Below are 16,328 nucleotides of genomic sequence, written 5' to 3' on the forward strand. Positions count from 1 at the left end.
CCTCATTTTACAGATGAGGTAACTGAGACCCAGAGAAATTAAATGACTTGGCCAAGGTCACACAGCAGACATGGTGGAGCCAGGATTAGGACCCAGGTCCTTCTGACTCCCGGGCCTATGCTCTGTCCACTAAGCCATGCTGCTTCTCTGAGTTGCTCCTGGAAGCAATGAGCAGGACTCGGGGAAGAACAGCAGTTTTTTACAACAGGAGGATCATATTGGTGCTGGAGTTCGGGTCTACATTCATTCGTTCGGTTGTACTTATTTTACTTTATTCTCGAATGGTATTTACTAAGCCCTTACTCTGTGTCAGGAATTTTACTAAGCGCTGAGATAGATACAAGCTAATCAGGCTGGTCACAGTCCCTATCCCACACATGACTCACAGTGTTAATGGCCATTTTACAGATGAGGCAACTGAGGCAGAGAGAAGTAGAGTTATTCACCCAAGTCACCCAGAAGGCACATTGTGGCGCCAGAATAAGAACCCAGGTCCTTTGGTTCCCAGACCCGTGGCTTCGCAACCGGGTCGTGTTGTTTCCCACTAAGCCACGTTTTTTGGTGCCAGTGTCCCTTAAGGGAGCAGATGCTTCCAGAATGCTCTTTTATCGGGGAGGCAGAGGCCTCAGAGTGAGAACAGGTCTTCCCTTGTAGACAAAAGACCATCAAATACACCCTCCCATGGTCCATTTGGGATCAGCAAAGCTGGCTATCGTCCAAACCCTCGGATCCTGACCCGTTAGGGGAGATGGGGACCCAGATCAGCCATCACGCTACTTGTCCTCATCTCAAACAGGCGAATCGGTGAGCTGAGCACCTCGTTTACTAATTTTGCAAAGTTTTATGTTTTAAAAAAAGTTGCCACCCAAAGCCATACCTTCACTTGCTCCTGGCAAAAAAACAGGAGAAAAGTGATAAAGTTACTGACTCCATCCATCACCCACCCCATAACATTTGCAACTGATTATGCTGCTCAGAGCTGGCCCAGAGTCATAAGCTTTCTTATAAGCAACTCACTCACAATCTCCAAACGGAGGAACCCGAGAAGGCACTTGTGAGAGAGGGCCGAAAAAAAACGCTCCCGTGCAATACGGAAGATTCGGAGACCGAGTCTGGTTTGCCAAGCCTTTGGGGGAAGACCGACTGCAAGATTGCTGTTTCAGAGAACTGTAAAAATGGCCCCCATAAACTGTGGGATCCTTCTCATTCACCTGATGCTATTTCTCTTGGGGAGTACCTAGGAGCCTTGAAATGCCTCAGGCGTTCTCTGCTCCTCAGCTCCAGAATTATGGTAGTTGTATTTTCTCTACGATAATTTTTTCAGGGGGAAGCCCCATGTCAGCCATGATTCCACACGGACCAAGATACTTACAGAGCCCCAGATAAATGCCCACGGTGGGTAGGCTGTGGAGACACCTCTTTCTCTAGGAACCACTAGTCCCAGTTCCAAGAAACCTTGATATCACCACGTTGCCTGTGTTGTCCGTGACCACAACAGGCTCCGCCGTCTCCCTCCCATCCCCCACCACCAACCGTAGCGTACTTTCCCATGTGCTCAGTACAGAGCTCCGCATCAAGTTAAGTGCTCAGTAAATACAATTGATTACTTCCTGTTATGTCCTCCTCCTTCCTCCTGCTCTCACTGTTTAATGAGGATGGTATTTATTAAGCATTTACTCTGTGCTGAACAATGGTGTAGATAGAAAAATAATCAGGTTTTTAAATTTTTTTTAAATGGTATTTGTTGAGCGCTTACTATGTGCCAGGCACTATAATAACTACTGAGGGAGACACAAGCTGTTCGGTTTGGACACAGTCCATGTCCCATAAGGGGCTCACAGTATTAATCCCCATTTTATAGATGAGGTAACTGAGGCCCAGAGTAATGAAGTGACTTGCCCAAGGTCACACAGCAGACTAGTGGCAGAGTTGGGATTGGAATCCAGGTCCTTCTGACTTTCAGGCCTAAGCTCTATCAGGCCTATGCTCTATCCACTACACCACACTGCTTCTCATTCATACACAGTCCCTGTCCCACACGAGACTAACGGTCTAAGAGGGAGAGAGATCAGGTATTTAACCTCTATTTTACAGACGGGAATACTGAAGCCCCGAGAAGTTGAGTGACTCGTCTAAGTTTACACAGCAAGAAAATGGTGGCACTGGGTCTAAAACATGGGTCTCCTGCCTCCCAGGCCCATGTTCTTTCCGCAACCCCCTTGCCCTCAACCCACCCTATTATCTCTTAGTATTTGTCTCCCTCATTCGATCGTAAGCTTCCTGAAGGCAGGGATGTGTATTTTACTACTACCGTGCTCTCCTAAGTGCATAGTACAATGCTTATCACTTAGTCGCTCAGTAAATACCACCGATTGATTGAATCTTGGGCCATTCTCTCCCTCCAATTCTTGTTCAAACGGCAGTCCTGGTGTCTTAGAGGGATCGATTCCCTCACACTGAGAGGGCGGAAGGGGCGTCGAGGTGAGGGTGGCGGTCCTCAAGAGCAGGAACTGCCAGGAGGTACCTGCTGATAGAGGCAGGTGCCCACCACCCTCCTAAAGTGTGCCCGTCCCTGCCCTCCGGGAACACCAGGCAGCAGGGGGTGGCTGGGGGGTGGACGCAGCTACAGATGCTCCAGGAAAGCACGCCTGTGGCCAGGAGAGCCCCTCCCCAGCGGCAGCATGTTCGCGTTACACATCTGAAGTTACTACATGTAACGCTTGGCCTGCTGTTCGCGTGGGCAGCCAGGCGGCACGGCAGGCCTAACTGGCTACGTCCTAAATACTGGCATCAGCTTTCATCCTACAACCTAGAAAAAAGCCACAAGGAAAAGACTTTTAGAGTTGCGACTAAACATGCCATAAACACAGGCTCTGGGCTAAACTACTGAGTTCCCGAAATATCAACAATCTGTCTTAGTCCATTAATCAGAACATGACGATTGTTGTGCTATTCCCAGCCACAGAGTAGTCAGTGATAATTCTCCGGCAGATGAAAATGGAATCATTTAGTGTCTAAGGATGACTTTTTTTTTTTCATTTTTGTACTGACTCTTCCTGAGAAATGTTATTGGAGAAAACATAGGTTTTTAAAAAATGATATTTAGGAAAGGACACAAGTACAATTTTTTGAACTAGAATATAGCCTTAAGTGCAGAAGTTAAGCAACACAATCATTTCATTCATCCACGAAGGAAATGAGGATTCAGTCTTCGATTATAAAGTGAAGACTGTAAGCTAGGTTTGTAAGCACTTTGAGGGCAGAGAGCACCTATGCTCTCACACTCTTCCAAGCTCTCAGAACAGAACTACTCAATAAATACTATAATAGGAATGTTGATTCAACAGCTTTTACTGAGTGTCAACTGTGTGCAGAGCACTGTTCTAGGTTCTTGGCAGAGTCTTTTTAAGAAAAAGACCACAAACCTGCCCTCAAAGAGCTTGCAATAATGTGGAACCCACTGAAAATTTTCATCCTCAGATCCACAAAGGGTTTGATGAATGTTCTCTGAAGACCAACATCTAGTCCATTTTGGCTTCTCTAGGAGAGTGAAAGCTTCTCAAGGGCAGGGAATATGTCACTTCTTTATTCCGTGTGGGTCAAGAAACCATTGGGCACTTAATAAAAACTTCTACTTGTTCATCTTCCTAGAATTAGGCTGACTACATAAGTTTTGTGGCAAGCCAGGACAGCATATCTAGCCTCTTTTTCCTCTCTTGATGACCCAGGAGGAGGAGGGAGACTAGAGGGCTAGAGTTAGAGTGAAAGACCTCCCAGATCTTTAGGATTCTGTTCTACAAGTCCCAGAATGCTGGAAGAGCAAATGCTGATTACACCCCAACCTGGATGTGGAAATCAAGTATTTCAAGTGAGCGAGATCAGCTAAGAGTCGGTGCAAGGGGGCGCATACCGATTCCAGGCCATTTGTATGTATTCTAAAATTGCCTGGGACGCTGTTCAGAAATCCAGCGCTGTCCCAGCTTATTAGCCCAACACGGTCAGTTTAGGTAGAACGACAGAACTGATTCTCTCATACAGTACTAGAATATCCATAACACATTTTCCCATCATACCGGAGTTGGGGGCCCTAGTCTCTTCCCCACTGAATGTTTTGCCTCCCTGGAGTTGGAGAGGGTTTAGAGAGAGGGCAGGAGGAGCTGATCAGTTGACTTATGGTCTGGGGCTTTCCCTCTCCTCCAAAGAACACCTCCTTCTGAAATGGATGCTTTCCCAATGCGAGAATCCAAATGCCCGTGTTCCTCTCTTCCCCACACGCTGAATACCTTTGGCTAAACCCTGGTGCAAGTTAAGGCTGGATTTGGAAGAGTCAGTCTGCTAGGAATGGACTGAAGGCTTTTGATAAAGCCTCTCAATACCAGAGGGTACCCCTAGGCCTTAAAAATTCCCCTACCGCCTTAAAATTTGGTGCTACACATCCCACTAACAGTGGGCTGGAGCGAGTCAGTCAGCTTCCCGGGTAACAGAAACTTGGCCGAGGAACCCAGTTTGGGCACTGGGGAAGCAGAGCCCCTGGATTTTCAAAGCAAAAGAGAGCCAGATCAAGATGGAAGGAGCAAAACAGGAAATTGTCTTCTTTGCTCCTGGTAAAGAATAGTCTGATTCACTAACCGCTTATGTAAATGCCCCACTGTAAATGCCATTATTGTTGTTGTTATTATTACCACTAATAATAATAATTATTATCATCAGCTGGAGTTAGCTGAAGCGCTTAAAAACAATCCCTATCTTCCTCTGATCGGTGAGATTAGTTACCATCTTTGGCTTCTACAATTTTCTCTGCAGTCCTCTCTTTCAAGTGGGGGATAGTGAAACTGGAACATAAAGCCACGTTTCTTACGGAGGTGATTAGAAAAGCTCTTATCCCACAAACAGAACTCCTCCTTTTACTTTCAGAAGGCTCAGATGAATGAGCAAGTTTCATTCCCATCACTGGCGAGAAAGGAATCCCAGTCTTCAGTCTCTAATATGGTATGAAATTTGTAATTTCACTATGTGTCACAGGAATTTTGAAATATATATACATTTTTAAAAGCAGGACCACTGATTCAGCATCATGTGACTTTGGGATTTAATCTTGGATTTAAGAGACCAGAGACTTCAGGGATTAATCAGCTATCACCCAATACCATAAAGGCAAATTGCAGCATAACCAAATGATTTCTCCCCTGAGAGTTGGGCCAAAGCTCTATCGAAGCATTCCAATGAAATGGGACACTCCCAAACAACTGGCCAGTCAAGTCAGCAAAAAGAAAGTCACCCCACCGTGCCCCGCCCCCCACCCCCACCCCAACCCTTGGCAACCAGAGCCAAGCTGGAATTACAGCCTCTCTGTAGAAGTTCTTGCCGTTACAATTTATTAGATGTTTTATGTACCCGGTTTTATTGAATGATTTAGATAGTCTTGATTCGATCCTTTCCCAGCGTAAGCCAGAGTATCCCGCTCCACGCAGAAGCGTTCTCTTATTCTCACGCTCATGTAACCAAACCTCGGAAAACGAGATACAGTTACCCGGCCGCTTTCTTTTCCAGGTTAATTTGAAAAGCCCAGTCTAGCCCGGCCCCTGAGAGCACCCCCCAGCCCCCACCCGGCACGGCCCCTTCCTGTAGGTTGAAGGTTATAAATCAGAGTGGCTTACGTTGATGGGGCGCTGTGAGCCGGAAGACATCTGTCGGGCATCAGGAAGAAGGGGGATATTGGAGCCACCAAGCTGACTAAGAACCATTAAGCTCCCGGGAGTGTCGAGGTTGGGATAAAAGGAAAGGCAGAATATTAAGGGTGCCGGAACTACATTTTTCCAGAGCAGAGAGCCATCCCATTGTGTATCGATTGGCAGCCTGGATTTTATCAAACGTGCAGTTGTGTCATACTCGCAGAGGGACAAGGCCACCAGACTAGACTGTTTGGCTAACAGTTGGGCTACTCGAATTGAGCTTCTTTAAACTCGGGGCAATCGAATTGTTTTTCGTGTCCCGGCATAATACAGACCAGACTAGCAACCAAGATATGTCCTCTGAATTAGATGCCTTTCAATCCCCCCCTCTTGTCTCCCTCCCATTTGATTTGCAATCCGGAAGGAGAAGGAATAAGAGATGTAGAGAACCTGGAGCAATAATTCTCCCCGGCACACCGTTTCAATTAAGAGATACAGAGTCCCAGCGGAGGCCCAATAGATCTTCAGCAGAGAGCAGTCAGCATCAGATTCATGGACGCTGAAGAATGCCGTCTCCAAAGATGGGAACGGCCTGATTTATGGGTCTTCACGTATTCTGAAGCACTGCACTGCGGCGAATTCCTTAATGGCAACAGGTTTCCAAGACCCCTTCCGTCCCGGGTGCATTCATTTGGGTGCTTTAATAATGTAGCCGTTAAGACACAGTGTAGGAAGGTGAGAAGGCATTTCCACCTCAGCCCATTGTGTCCGTTCCACCTCGCTTCCTCCCCGCCCTTTTCCCACTTCTGGTAATGGCTGGGGCCACTTCAGCCCCTGGGGATTACAGACGTGGGGACGGTGATCAGTTTCCAACAGCCCGAGGTAGCCATCATGGTCAACGGAGGACCAGCGTGCCAGGCAGAGAGCCCCCGTTTTCTGCTGCTGGCCCCGCTATCAGCCGACGAGAGTCCTGGCCACTGTAAACTCACTGTGGGCACGGAACGTGTCTAACCAACTCTGTTATAGTGTACTCCCCCAAGCGCTTAGTGTAGAGCTCTGCACACGGTGAGTGCTCAATAAATATGACTGATAGGAGGGAAGGATGTCTAGGTGGCTGCGGCTTCCACAGTGGTCAGAAGAAGGGAAGGCTAGAAGGTCTCCCTTACCCAGGTCCCCAAAGAGACTGCCGTTTTTTCTTATGGATGTCGTGAAAGCCTCCATTGGACCCTAGGGATCCCTTCATTCAGGTGATGTGAAATATGTTTGGCTGCTTGACCGGTGTGTGGGTGAAAACTGGTAGAAAACCCAAAGATCGGCTTGGTCTTTGGTCAGGGCTTAAAAATTCAAATCTGACAGAATCGCAACCTTCCCAAAGGAACTTAGGGTGGAGAAAGTCATAACTTGATGGGAGGACTACTTTCACTGTTGTCTTTTAAAAAGAAATCTGTCCAGAAAGACACTTTTTTTATTATTATTTCACTATTCATCCGATGGGGCTTTGCCTAGTCCTGTGGGACTGCAGATGGAGAGTGGGGGGCTCCTTGCACTGGGTGGGACTCCTTATTAAATGCTCAATAATTACCACACTAGCGGTATGTATTAAGCGTTTTCTCTGTGCTATGCACAGGGATAGACACAGGTAATCAGAGCAGACGCAGCCCCTTTTCCGTGCTGGACTTAGTCTGAGAGAAGGAGAACGGGTATTTTATCCCCATTTTACAGATGAGGGAACTGAGGCACAGGAAAGGTCACGTACAGGCCAGTGACTGAGCAGGGACTTGAAGCTGGGTCTCCTGACTCCTTATTAATGGTAACTCTGATTATCGTTCAGTATCAAAGTAAATGGCTTCTCCTGAAAATCACTCTCCTGAGTTTAGTTTGGGCTCTCTTCAAAGAAAATAGATGCTGTATCCACCTCATCTCAGCCCCCTGGCACTGATGCATTTATCAGTCATTTCTTTAATGTCAGTCTCCCTTTCTAGACTGCAAGCTCCTTCTGGGCAGGGAACATGTCTCCCAACTCTTCTATATTCTATTCGTTCATTCATCATATTCATTGAGCGCTTACTGTGTGCAGAGCACCGTACTAGCGCTTGGGGAGTACAATTCAGCTACAGAGACAATCCCTGCCCACAGCGGGCTCACAGTCTAGAAAGGGGGAGACAGACATCCAAACACGTAAACAGGCATCAGTAGCATCATTATAAATTCTACTCTTCCAAGCTCTGCGTTCAGTGCTCTGTAAAGAGTAAGTGCTTAATAAATACCATTGATTGTATAGCAGAACGACTAGTCGTAGTAGCATTTATGAGGTGCTGAGAACTGGACTAAGCCCTGAGAGAATACCCAGAATTGGACATGGCCCCTGAAAGTACAAGAGGGAAGAAGGGACTGAGACAGACATCGGGAACGATGAAACGTTTAAAAGACAGTACAGATAGATACACTAAAAGGAAAACAAATTCAGTAGGGTGTTGTGGCTAGAGAAGCAGAATTTCAGGCTCGCGGGGGCTCAGAGTCCAAGATATATTCATAACCAACAGTCTTCCTAGGGTTTTATGGTGGGGGCGGAGGGGGATGTGTATGTGTGTGAAGGTAGATTTAATTGCACACTCAATTAGTATTTCAATGACTCTATTTTGAAAATGTTTTTTATGATGTCAGACTCCCTCATTAAAGTTTAAGCTCCTTGTGGGCAGGGAACATGCCTTGTCCTTCTGTTGCAGTTTCTCAAGTGTGTAGTCCAGTGTGGGCCACCCAGTAGGTGTTGAACAGGGACCATTAATATCAGCGGTAATGCTGCTAATTGAGTCTGTGTCATTTGTCCAAGACAACTGCTCAAACCCAAAGTGAGCTGCTCCCCAGGTCCCGGGGTTCTCCTCGGCCGGGCTCAGAGATCAGCCCAGGGTGGACCGGGGGGAGCGGGCTGCCACTCGCACCGGCCCTGGACAGCGGGGCTAATTGAGGATTGTACGTCCCCAAATCAGAACACACATCCAAACGTGCCCCCACAACGCACATACACACCCACACCCATGATCCAACAACTTGAAAGCCATTTCCTACCTGTGTATGATCAACTTCAGAGGTCTCGATTCAGTCTTTCCTGCCACCGCTCCCGTCTCTAGAGCTGGGATCCAGCCCGGCAGCGAGTCGGGCCCGGACCTTGCCCCTCTTCCAGTAGGTCAGTCAATCAGTTGTATTTATTGAGTACTTATCGTGTGCAGAGCACTGTACTAAGCACTTGGGAGGGTACACTGTAACAATAAACAGACACATTCCCTGGCCACGACGAGCTTACAGTCTAGAGTCTACAGTCTTTCCTGGGTGTGGGCTGGCTGCTGGTGGCATCAGGGTCTCGGGAATCTGCCCACACTCCCTCGGTCCCCTGTGGGCCTCCTGGGGCTCAAACCGCCGCGGCCCAGGGGCGAGCTGCAATAATGCCCACGGTCTCTCACGATACTTCTGTGTAAGCCACAGGGCCTAACTGTGCCTTCGGGGAGGGGTTCAGTCTCACAGCTGACAAGACCTGTTTCTCCGGGAAAGAATCAGGCTCTTTCTCCTCTTAGAAGTAGGGTGGGTTTGTATCCACTGTCGGGGCCTTCTTTCCCGAGGACCAGGTATTCTCCGGGCGCCCGTCTCTGCCCACCACTCTCTTTCCACCTTAGTCTCTAACTCTCATCTCTGCCTGTTTTTCAGTCTGTCTCGGCCTCAGCCGGGTCGCTCTGAGCTCTCTCCTTTGAGTCGCCTGCCTTGTCCTCCACACCAACCAGATTGCAGTTTCTCCTTAATTGAAGTCGCTCCCCGTGCCCGTTGTCCGGCTGCTGGGCAGCTCGGCCGGCTTCCAGGTCCCGCGGATCGCCCGCCCCGGGATCCCAGGCCCCCCGCCCCCCTACATCTGTCTCGGCTAATGTCAGTCAGCACCTTGCCCGCGGTCTCTCGGTCCCGGCTTGTTAGAGTCGCTCTTCCTGTCACAAAAAGTCAAGTCCACTCCTGGGACGGTTTTGCTGACGTCTTCCCCGGCTCAGATGACTCACTCTGTTAGGCCTCATTGTTGCTGCCGCAGGGCCGCTGCCAGGGTCCTAGGCCCTGTGGGGCTCGGGCCTGGACTCGGCTTCAACAGAAAGTGCAGGCAGAACGGGCCTGTGAGCCCCCAGAAAGTCGCAACAGTGCAGGAAATGCATGAGTTGCAGACTAGCAAGAATAATAATAATAATAATGGTATTTGTTAAGCCCTTAACTATGTGCTCAGCACCGGGGTGGTTACGGCAAATAGGTCGGACACAGTCCCTGTTCCATGTGGGGATCACAGTCTCAAGCCCCATTTTACAGAGGAGGTAACTGAGACACAGAAAAGTGAAGTGACTTACCCAAGGTCACACAGCAGACAGGTGGCAGAGGCCAGAGAAGAACCCACAGGACCTTCTGACTCCCAGGCCCGCGCTCTGTCCACTGTGCCATGCTGCTTCCATCTCTCTCCATTGCCTGTGGACTGGGTTGGGGTGGCGTGGGGGAAGCAGGCAAGAAATGTGGGGTACCCCTACTTTAGGGTGGCCACCCCTGCCCTGGTTTCACTTCAGATCGTCCTCCACAGCTTGAGAGTTCCTCAGCAGTCTGTGGGCCACTGGGCCACGGGGATGGGTGTGTGTGGCCCAGGACGGCAGACGCTCAATCTTGCACATCAGGGGACCGAGGGGGTTAGATTTGGCTCATCCCCTGCAGTGCGCAAGGCTCCTCCCAAGCGGAAGCTATCTCCACAGTGGTTCGTACTCAGGGAGAACTTGGCGTCCAAGGTCGGCTGTTCTCCCAACCCCCAAGGACAAATGGCAGAACGCAAGAGACCCAGTCCCCTCCTCCGTCTTAACCCGGGGTCACTGGACCATTCCCCACCTTGCTGGGATCTCACGGCAGGCAGGCGGCCTCTTACCGTGGATTTTCCTCAGCCTTTCAGAAAGAGACCATCTCCCAGATATAACCCACTGCTGAAGCGGCGATCCTGGAGAACGCCCAATCTTTGGTTCTAATCCCGGTTCTGCCACTTGCCTGCCGTGTGACCCTGGGCATGTCACTTCACTTCTCTGTGTCTCGGTTTCCTCTTCTTTAAAACAGGGATTCATCACCCGGTCTCCCCCTACTTAGACGCGGACTCTCGTGAGATGAGGTCTGTGGCCGACCCGATCATCTCGTACGTAACCCCAGTGCTTGGCCAATAGTAAGCGTTTAACAAATCCCATAATTATAATTATTGTGAGAGTACTTCCTGATGTTGTTACCATTTGAAGAAATTAGAGTATTTATCCTGCGGAGTCCAGGCCCACCCCACTTTCTCCCATTTGGGAGCAAAGTGGTGAATGTCGTTTTTTGGCCAAAACGATGGCCTCTGCACCAGGGCAGATCCCGTCCGCTCCTGGGGGAGTGGAAATAATCACCCTCCCCATCTCTCCTCATTACCAGTCTCCACCAGTAGTGTTTGCAGGACAGATTAACCATTCTGCTCCCACACAAGAGCCGCTGTTTAAAGAATGAGGAGCCCAGCTGACTCTCCCCCTTCCCCACCCGCCCCCGCTCAAGTTTTACCTCGCTTTGAAAAGGCCCCTGAGTCATGTGGCACCGAGGGGGATGGTGACTCCGCTTTAGAAAATCTAAATTAATCTCAATAGAAAATGGAGATTCCTGTATGGATTGGCCAGAAAAGAGAGCCGTTGGTGGAATCTTCTTAAGCCCAAAGTGGAGGTCTCAAGGCCAGGATATGGCTCCCGCAAAGGCTGCCCAGTTCAAATGGCCTAGTTTTCCCACTGCTCGCCCGCCAGAACCAAGGGGGAATGCCGGCTTGGATCTTTCTCTCTAGATCCCGGAGCGATAATACACTGTTGTTGTTTCCCACTCTAGCCCTACCGCGCCTCCGTCTTTCCCCTACCTCCAGTTGCTTTTCTTCTTCTTTCTCCAGTATGGGCGAGACTACTGATTCCCAAACTACCGGCTCAATCAGACATCGTCTTCTTAGAGTTAGGTGATCCTCCAGTGAGCTCGCGTTGCTTGTTCGGTTCTGCTGACAGCTGGGTCACTCACGGCCATCACCTCATGAAAATAAACCCAAAGAAAACCGAGGTTATGTACCAATCTGGGACACCCTGCCCACAGCCGAGGTTTCACGGGGGCAACACAGGATAATAATAGTAATAATATTAAGCGCATACTATGTGCTGGGCTCTGTACTAAATACTGGGGTGGGTGCAAGCAAATTGAGTTGGACACAGTCACTGTTCCTTGTGGGTCTTCACAGTCTCAATCCCCATTTTACAGATGAAGGAACCGAGGCACAGAAAAGTGAAGTGACTTGCCCAAGGTCACACGACGGACCAGTGGTGGAGCTGGGATTAGAATCCATGACCTTTTGGCTCCCAGGCCCAGACTTTGTCCACTACCACCTTGTTCCTGACACTGAGTTCGGCTTCCCCTGCGGCATATCTGTAGCGATGTCCAGGGAGGTGAAAGAGCTATCAATCAGTGGCGTCTATTGAGCGCCTACTGTGGGCCGAGCATTGTACTAGGCGCTTGGGAGAGAACCATAGCACAGAGTTGGTCAGCACATTTCCTGTCCATGAGGAACTTAGAGTCTAGAAGAGGAGATAGACATTAAAAGAAAATTTGATTGTGTACGTAAGGGCTGAGGGTGGGGCAGTAAACCAAATTGAAGAGGCCCAAGGAACTCTGAGCCCGTCACCGATGGGGCGCCAATATTCCAACCAAAGCAAGGACCGGTAAAGCCCTGGTGACGTCTGGCCTCAGAAGGCACATCGGCCTTCACGAGGGACTTCGCCGGCCAGACTCGACGTCAAAGGGCAGGAAAAGATCCCCAACAGAAGGAACTGGAATGCAGTCAGCTGCGCTGAGGCAGAACTCCTTGCAGCCGGGCGAGGAGAAGGGCCGAGAGCCGGATTGGGAAGCAGCTGCTGTATGGTGAACAGAGAGGGAACACCCACAAGCCAGGAGGCCAGAGGAAACGGTTTAAAGGCAGAGTAAAGCCCAGACTCAAAGTCCCAGTGCAGCGAACTATAGAAACAACTGCCGCAGAGGCAGACCGGCCGGCAGTAGAGAAACAGGTAGTGGAAAGAGCACAGTCAAACGATCGTATTTACTGAGGTCTCACTCTGTGCGGACCGCTGTTCTAGGCGCTTGAGCGAGTACAATGCAGCAGAGCTGGTAGACACGTTCACCGCCCACAGGGAGTTTACAAGAGATCCGGTTCTAATCCTGGCTCTGCCCTTTGCATGCTGTGTTACCTAGAGCTCTGTACCTCAGTTTCCCCATCTGTAAAATGGGGACCCAATACCTGTACTCCTCTTCATTTAAACTGTGCGCCTGAGCCAAGATCCGTGTCCCACCTGATTATCTTGTATCTACCCTAACGTTCAGCCCAGGGACTGACCCGTGGAAGGGATTAACGAATACTGCTGTGCAAGAAGGTTTGCTCTCTTTGACTTTCAGATCACTGTGGGGAGGGACTGTGTCTGTCTATTGTAGTATTGTACTCTCCCAACCGCTCAGTACAGTGCTCTGCACACAGTAAATACCACTGATGGATTGATTGATTAATTAACATCAGGCCTTTCCAGTTTTGAAGCACTTTTTCTCACCCCCCGAGAGCTGCCACAGAAGGGCAGAGATGACAACCTCTCTAATGGAAGGGGTACGAGATCGGGGGTCAGAGGTCCAGGATTCCGGTCCCAGTTCTGCCGCTGACCTGCTGTGTGGCCTCAGGCAAGTCACCAGGCCTCTCTGGGCCTCGATTTCTTTCCATCTGTAAAATGGGGATGACAGTACCTACCTCTCCCTTATATTGTACTCTCCCAAGCAGCTGGTGCAGTGCTCGATACCCAGTAAGTGCTCAATAAATACAATTGATTGATTCATCTCCCTGTGTCACGGGGCTGTCGTGATGACAAAAGGAAGCAAGTCATGTCAAAGTCCCTTTGGAGAAATGCGGTCAATCGATTCTGGTATCTTTTGAGTGCTTACTGTGTGCAGAGCAGTGTACTGAGCGGTCGGGAGAGTAGAGTCCAGCAGAGCTGGCGGACGTGTTCCCTGCCCACATCGAAATGCAAGCGCCATATACATCCCGGGGGCTTTTAAGAGGGGGATTCGGTTCGTTTCATTTGAAACGAAAGCACACCCATCGCCATTGAACTCCTGCTCCTCTCCCCTTTGTGCCACATTCTTCAGCCGCCTGAAGACGAGGGGCTCCCTGGCTCCGACAAAGGCATCTCTCATCTGCCCTTTCAGAAGGGGAGGAAGCGATGGCATTCCGGGAATCTCATTATATCGAACACAAGAAGACACTGAAGGTGGGACACCTCCCCCGGGCTTTGTTTTTTGACCATCAGACAAAACGGAGGTCTTGCAGAGCAGAGGAGACACAGGATGTCCTCATGGGGTGGAAGATTAAGTCTTCAAGAGTGGGGGCTTAGGGCTGGCGTTCAATTTATCTAAGGAACAAAGGTACCCGTCAAAAGGCGATTTGTCGTTTCCCAGATAGAGGGAATCTCCGCCGAGACCTCGGGGGCTCCTTCAGCCAAGGGCCCACGGTGCTTTTTCAAAGCGTGTGAGCCGGGCCGTACCTGCCGCCCTTGGTGGTTTCTGAAGATGAAACCCCCGGGAAACGAGAGCGTGAAGTCTAAATATGAGGCCGCCTTCGTCATTTGTTAAGTGCTGACTGTGCCGAGCACCGTGCCGCACGTCGGGCCAGATCCGAGGTCATCAGAGCAGACACGGGCCCTTGCCCCACACGAGCAAACTCTCTTAGTTGGAGGGAGGAAGCAACGGGTGTTTTATCACCAGTCTACAAAGGAGGCACAGAGAGGTTCAGCAACTTTTCCAAGGTCACACAGCAGGCCAATTTAAGAGCCTGGTTCTCTTGTCTCGCAGTCCTAAGCCCTCTCCATTAGTCCACGAGAATAGTTGGGTTGGCCTTTTTCTCCAGGAAGCTATCCCTTAATCACCTCCCACTTTTGCCCCTCATGCCATCCCACTTGCCGGTTCAGCACTCTTGAACTTATGTGTCTGTTATTTTTTTACTTACTTGTGTGTTATTTATATCCCTACCCTCCCACTGTAGTCATTGCTTGTTGACTGATTTAATGCCTCCTGAGCCCCTTAAGTTCAGGTGACCAGTTCCTTGGGTCCAAGCACTTTGCCAACATGGTTCAGGCCCCCGGTCAGGGTCCTCCCCACTCCCCCTGTGGGCGGCATTCTTCTACCAGCTCTGCCCTGGACGTTTGGGGAGAGAGGGCAGAGCCAGCTCCCACCCTCGGCCAAACACATGGGTATAGACCCAAGGAGGAGGGAATCCGAGGTCTGAGCCTCAAAGCAGACCCTCAGAAAACCTGGCATTTCTTTGCCCAGGGGCAGAGATGGCAGCGGTGTCGCTGTCACTGGCAAGAAGGGCCGAAATTTCTGCCGTGTCACTGCTACCGCTGGCGTAGCTGAGCTTACCCTTCCCTCCAGGGGCTCCATCCCGTTTGGCTGATGTGGATTTATATTATGGCGGCGGTGAGGGGCTTCTTCTGTCCTGCCGCATGCTCCGGACCAGCCCAGAAGAAGCCCCTCGACCATGTCCCCGTCCTAACACCCGTCCCTAACCCCCGCCTCCCCAGGTGGCCTCTCTCTTTCCCATCGGTTCCTGCATCGGACCCTACCCTCCTCCCCGCTCTTTCCCTCTCCTCCCCACGGCCGCCCAGCTCCGATTTCACCCCTGCTCTTCAGGGAGAGTTTATGTTCCTCGAGCTGGGGTTATTGGGGGTTTCTAAAATTACTGGGTAATGAAAGTACACCAGAAGAATAAGCAATCAACTCTCAATTAATGGCGGGGAGACAAAGGTGCGGATCGTTGGAAGCAACAGATAATGCAAGCAGAAGAGAGAGGTGGCTCGGGGAACTCAATGCGGGGAGATACTGAGCTGGTGAGAGTTTGGAATTTTGCCATGGGTAATCCAGAGTGTATTATCTCTCCTTCCACCCCCGCGCCTGCACTGGCGTGTAAATTCCTTGAGGGCAAGGATCGTGTCTACCTAATCTATCTCACTCTCACAAGCACTTAGTCGAATGCTCTGCACCCAGACGCTAGATAAATGCCATTGATCAGGCTGATGCTTGGATAATCCGCCCACGGGTGACCGAGGGTTGATTGTAGAGTGGAACGGTGTGCCGGTAGGGAACTTTCTGCAGGTGTTTTGAGGTCCGGAGAAGTTAATCGTACCACCCGGCGGGTACTGGAAGAGCCTTTAGGATGGAGAGAAGCCAAGAGCAGGAGGCACCAATGGTAAAAAGGAACGCAACGGAGAGATCCCTTTAAACTCAGAGAACCAGTAGCGTTCTGGGAGGCTGGCGTGAATGAGGAGGCCTCCCAGAAATCCAGGGCAACTCGAAGATAGGGACGAGATGAAAGGCCGATGAGAGATCGGTAAAGAGAGAGCCATTCTGCTTCTAAGCTCATTGAGAAGGGCGGAGAGGGTTTTCACTAGACAAAAGCCACACAAAACGCTACTGGGCCATGAAAAGTGTGTACATTACCCCGATAAAATAATGTGTGTGACTCAGGTATTCATATGCACTTTTTTTAATGCCACGGTTTATTTGTTCAGAGGAAATTCTCTCATA

The sequence above is a fragment of the Ornithorhynchus anatinus genome, chromosome 17, assembly GCF_004115215.2.
Source record: "Ornithorhynchus anatinus isolate Pmale09 chromosome 17, mOrnAna1.pri.v4, whole genome shotgun sequence".
NCBI lineage: Eukaryota > Metazoa > Chordata > Mammalia > Monotremata > Ornithorhynchidae > Ornithorhynchus > Ornithorhynchus anatinus.